Source organism: Rattus rattus, chromosome 3, assembly GCF_011064425.1.
Source record: "Rattus rattus isolate New Zealand chromosome 3, Rrattus_CSIRO_v1, whole genome shotgun sequence".
Classification (NCBI taxonomy): Eukaryota; Metazoa; Chordata; class Mammalia; order Rodentia; family Muridae; genus Rattus; species Rattus rattus.
This window is the reverse complement of record NC_046156.1, coordinates 12,759,498-12,765,885: the sequence shown is the minus strand read 5'-3', so window position 1 is coordinate 12,765,885 and position 6,388 is coordinate 12,759,498.

Genomic DNA, 6,388 nt, shown 5'->3' with positions numbered 1-6,388 from the left:
ATTAACATTCACTTTGTAACTGGGTATATAACATTAAATAAATGGTTTCAGCCAAGAATTTTTAAAGGTTATTGAGTCAAACTTGGTGGCAGTAAATGTTCATTATTTTATATTCTTTGTTACACACTTAGAGGTAAATTATACCTATTTATCATTGGTCATAAGCTAAGAAAGTGTAGAAAGTAGTCTTTTAAAAATATATAATTTTCAGAAGAGACAGGTATTAATTGATTGTTTCATTCTATTTCCTGCCATTATCACAGAGTAGATAATACTGGGCAACCTTAAACAACAACGGTCTACTAAGTTCCATGTTCTACAGCCCCAAAAGAAGAGCTCCTCCAGTAAGCAAATAATCCTCTTAAAAGCGTCATCCCAACCTAAGAGCCCTGCTGCAGAAGCCTAGACATAGAGGTTGCATAGTCTTCCCAGGCCACCAAGTTGACAACTGCATATCAGCATGACCCGTGACAGGAGGAAGTCACTCACCAAACCCTGTAACCTCATAGCAATGAATGTACCCATGTGCTGGTACATAGCTGTGAATGTATGACTATGCTGGTACGCATCTGTGACGCTTGCTTGGCTTCTTGTGAGAGCTTCTCACAGCTTTAAAGCATGTCATAAAATAAGAACAAGCAGAAGTATGGTCCAAACCACTACCTTCATTTCCAGTGTAAGTCTGCTGAGGGATCTACAAGTTCCAAATTGTTTCAGAAACCCATGATGACAATTTCGACTTGGGTAGGCAGGCTTGATATCTTTCCCCACTCAGGCTTCCTTTCCCTTTCCTATGTGCCCAAGTCTGTCTTGTTATGACGACAGGTCTCACTTCTAGATGTGAATCTTTTAAGTTTGTGATTGGTACTTATTCAATTATGTAACACATACTATTTGTTTTTTCTGTTATGTGAGACCATGTTTAGGCCTCATGTAAGATGTTGATGTAAGCTCAGGGGAACCTCTCTCTATTTCTCTCCACAAATACACACACACACACACGCACGCACGCATGCACGCACACACACACACACACACACACACACGCACGCACGTATGCACACGTACATGTACACATACCCGTGTGCACATACACAGAGAGAGAGAGAGAGAGAGAGAGAGAGAGAGAGAGAGATGCAGAGAGAGACAGAGACAGAGGCAGGAGAGACAGAGAGAGACAGGAGAGACAGAGAGAGAGTCAGACAGACAGACAGACAGACACAGAGAGAAAGAGAGAGAGAGAGAGAGAGGGGGGGGGAGAGAGAGAGAGAGAGAGAGAGAGAGATTTAAATGACCAGCTACAGAGTCTTAAGTATCTTTGTTGATACAGTGAGGGGCAATCTTACAGAATATTGTATTAGAGGGACATAGGATCCCTTTGTTGAAAGTCTTAATTTAAGAACTAAAGTTGTGTTTTGGGGATGATGAAATGGCTTAGCCAGTTATGGTAGTTGCTGAAAAACCTAAGGACATGAGTTTTATCTCCAGGATTAACATGTTGGAATACTAGAACTAACTCCCATAAGGCATCCTCTGAAACTTCTCCCCCACACATATATCATAGAACACATGTCAGAACACACACAATGCGTGTTACGCTGTTCTCTATTCCTGACATTGACTAGATGTAGAATAACTGACTTTGGGCTGATTTTACTGCTTTATAAACTCACTCAAGATTTTATAAAATGGTGTCAAGCTCATAAAGGCTGTATGAGACCAACTGTACAGTATGAAGCCTGAAACTACAGACAGACTATGGGGGTGGCAGGTGGGGATGAAGATGTACGCATGAGATCGTTGAGGCTGGCTGGAGCTTGGTGGCAGAGGGACAATGGGAGAGCATCTTCGCTCTTTACAAAGCCTTGTTCTCCATAGAAGAAAAGGGGATTGGATTGCTGACTCTACAGCAGACCACCTTGCTGACCCCAGTAATTTCATCTCCCTGTTGGCCTTTGAGTTTCTGGTAGACTCTCACTTCATCTTCTCAGGGCCAGCCGGCCTTCTCCTTGGCTGCCCATGCCCTCAGCCATAACTCAGCTTCCTGAGCCTCTGAGTTCCCTCTTCCTTAGTCTCTGGGCATGCATGGGTGACACGGTTGCACATAACCCTTGGCCCCAGGGCTACATCTTTTTCCATCTATTCTTTGAACCAGGAGCAAATCTTAGCCACTCTCATCATTTCTATTTTGTCAGTTAGAGGCTGTGACAAAGTTTCCAACCTCGGGCTAGTCTCAGCCCTCCCCCTCTCTCCACCCTCATGGCAGCTGGCTCTGTGGCACAGTTACTTTCCATTAGACTTTCAGATGTGCTCAGCACTTAATATATTTTCCTTGTCTTCCTTCCAATATCCCTGCAAGGTGAATAGTCTTAGCTTCTATTTCCCAATGAGAAATGTGAGCATTAAGGAGATTTGCTCACTTGCCCAAAGTTATACAATGAGTACAAAGTACAAATATATAAACTCAAGTCTGTTTAGTTCAAGAGAAAAAGAACAACACACAATGCTAATTATTTTGCTCCTAGTTATAAGGAAAAGAGAGTCATAACTCTGGCTATGAACACCAAGTAGAATAAAGAGTGCCCCCCGGAAAGCACCACAGCTCAATACATGAGACCCATTTCTTACTCCCTTTTCCTGGCTAGCTTTCTAGCTCTTTCCATTCTGCCTGCTTATAGAGCATCACTGCAAGTGCTCTCATTTTGAAAGGCTTGCAGCCTCTGTCCCCTCTCCCACTCAGCACTGCAGGTCAGTCTGTAACACAGAACAGTTTCTCAAAATAGACTGCCCAACCTTCAAATGAAAGTTTTAATTCTAAATTGGACAAGTCTTGGCTTTTGCTGACACTTTTCCTTGGTGGTTTTAAATTTTTCCTTCAGGGGTTAGAAAAATTAAGTGGGGTGCAAGGTGAGGAATAATATGTGTGAGTTTAAAGTACAGGGGACACTGTTTTAGCTGGGTCCCATTTTCTTGAATTCATACGTAGATCCAACATTGTGTAAATTAAAAAAGGGATTCTATGAAGGAAACACATTGTCAACTAACCTAAGTCTAAGATCAAATGAAAACAGAGATTCCTGGGCTCTGTGAAGTCTGCCTTAGTTCTGGAGACTTGAGCACAACTCTTGCTGGCTCTAGAAAAATCACAAACTTTAATATACACTCTTAAATCTCCCTCTATGTTTTTGAATAGAAAGTTACATCAGAAAAATTTCCAATGAAAGATTACCATATATGTGACTTTGGCTTTTATATTTTTAGCAAACTAGTCTTCAAAATATTTCACATTTATTAAGTGTTGGCAAGTGATAAAAATTACAACCAACAAAATTGTATGAAAGCAGGCTAAAAGTAATATATCAGCAATGGTTCTCTAGCAAACGTTCAAGGCAGTGGAGAGTGTAGTGCAGAGAGAAACACACAGATTTTAATTTCTGAAAGGGAATGGAGAAATGGTGAAGATGTGTGACGTAGATGGACTAGATGAGCAGCTGGGATTTATATTGTTTTCTACTTGGGGCTTCTCCATTTTGGAAAGAATGATTCCTTATCTAAGCTGCCTGTTTGCGTGACATCTTTCTCAAAGGCTCACCCATTCACATTTAATTACTATGTCCTTTTGATATTTTAAATATCACCTGAAGATGGTTTCATGGGTAGATAGGTAGGTGTTTAAACCAAAACAGAGCAAATAAACATCAGAGTCACTTTCATCAAATCACCAAGAGGCACAGCCATGGTCAAACACAAACTGTCAGATAAACAGCAACTAAATCTCAATTCCCATTCACGGGGCTGAGCATTCCAGCCTTAATATATCTGTAAACACATTGTCATAAAATCAAACTTCTTGATGCTTCATCACTTGAAAATTGTGAAGGGACCTGGATGCAGGAAATGTAATTTCCCTGTTGCTTACCTTGTGAAAAACCCTGTTTTTAATATCAACCGTATATGAAGTAGAGGGATGGTGACAACCTTGTCTCTAATGCAGTGAGAGCCGTGTTTCCTTTACTGAGTTTTGCTCATAGCAAAAATGCAGAAAATTCTGTGGAGACAAGACTAGCCTTGAGAGGTCTCCTGGTGACTGTTACAGTAGACTATTACCATTCAGCATCTCGGACCCTGGACAACGTGTAAAATATGATCCTCATGCAGGTGTTTAGGCAAACAAGATCCTAGTGTACATTAGTTTTTGTTATATGACTCAGTGTGACTCATTTAGATACATTTTTTGAGTGTCCTATATCTTTCTAGACAGAATAGCAGGTAGTGAAAAAGCTAGTCTTTACCCTCATGGAGCTGTATAGTCTGTGGTGTTGAAGCATTGTCAGATTCCAGAAGAAAATTTGCCATATGTGTGCACGTGCATGTGCGTATGTGTGTGCACTGGCACGCAAGCGCTCATGTGCACGCGGAAGCCTGAAGCTGACAGCAGGTGTCTGACTCGCTTCTTCTTTAACTCATATATTGAGACAAGGCCTCTCAATTGAACCCACAGCTTACCAATGCTCTAACTAATAAACTCGCTCAAGAGATGTCCTGTATGCTCCTATATTCTGTGATTTCAGGAAGCTACCATGCCTATTGGGTATTTATGTAAGCTCTGGAAACACAAACTCTGACCCTCCAGCATCCTGGCAAATATTTTCCAGGTTGGGTCATCTTCTGGTGTGTCCAATACATTACATGTTTCATCTTATGACACCATCAACTGTGACCAAGATATAAAAACTAATCCACTTAGGCGTGTTCATGAGCATGTGACAAGAGCAAGGGGCCAGTTCAAGTGAATCAAAGACAACATTTCTCTCTTAGATGTCTCTTTTTATATTTTTATTCTGTCATATATTTGAATTAGAAATTGTTTCCACATTTACATCCAAAGATACTTTGAAACCATTGGTTTAGCAAAACTTTCAGTGTTTTGCTTGGATTGAATCATTCCTTAAAACTGCCTTTAGGAAAATTTTACAAATGTATTCATGTTGGGCAATTCTATTTTTCTCTTTCTGATTTCATGGATCGCATTTTCAAATTGAACAATCCATTTTTCTTGTGTGAAAAAATAAAACAAATAAAATTATTTTACTGATGCTTATTGTCTGTCCCCTCCTGGATGAACTGGGACATTAGCTCCATCCTTTTAAATGGCAGATTGCTGTGTGACACGTTGCCCAATTCTGCTACTCATGCCTCTTTGTCTAGGACAACAGATAGGGCCTTTCACTTCATGGTGTTGTCAGGGCCTGGTAGCCAGTTGTTCACCAGAGCTAAGGACTTAGCCTCTTTTCTTGGGAATTAAAACCAGACATCTGACCTCAGAAGTGATATTCTACTTCTTCACTTGTCCCCTAGGCCATTTTCACTTCCCACTAAAAACTTTGCTAAAATCCTTAGGACATAGTCAGGAACTTCTCAGAAGCATGTTATGCATGACCTCCTGAAACACAAGAGTAGGGTTACAAAGTCTCAGAGAGACCCTTCCAACCAGGCTCCAGGGCAACCATTGACTAAACTGAGAATAGACAGTGCTTTTGAAGAATTTCTACACTGGTCAGAAAAGCAAGACAGATGTCAAGGGGAATGTGGGTTAACGCGATGCAGATGAAAATCTGGATCTTCTGATAAACACTCAGCCTTTCACCAGCCATGAAGAGCAATAAACCCAGTCTTTTATGGCACTCAGAATAAAAGTATGAAGAGACAGTTTAGCTATGTAAATTTTAAAAGTCTATGGATAATTCAAATTCTCTGAGAGTGAGAGTGGACTCACAGGGTACCGTAATATCTCAAATGACGTTATGTAGAAATCAGGCAAGCTTTCCGTGGGCTGAAACTATTCTGGTCATTCCTTGTTATGTCTCTTCCGTCTTGAGCAGTCTCTGATGACATATGTTGCTCAGTACCTTTTAGTAGTATGCATTGGTAATAAACAGGTCAACTATTAACTAATATTGAGCTAGCTTTCTGGTATCCATTTTTTTTTATCATGTGAACTTGATGGGAATTTTTATGACTGACTTAATGACTAAAGCTCTAAGTGGCCCAAGGGTGATGGCTCCCACCTGGGTGGATTCCCAGTTTATACCTGTCTATCCTGTGTCACCGCTGAGGCAACATCACACTACCTCTGGACTAGTAAGTGCCTTCCTTGGGATTTAAAACAGAAGAGTCAAGGAATATCCTTGGATACTCAAGACCAAATCCAGAAAGCAATTATAGCTTTATTTCCCATCATTGTAAGATATTGAAAAATATTTTAGATGATGTCTTCTCCCTGTTCCTAACTGTCCTTAGGAGGCAAGTACGTAAATAGTTTTCACTGTAGGAGATACTCTAGTGTAAACGCTTTCTCTCGTTTTCTTAAGGATTTTGTCTATGACTT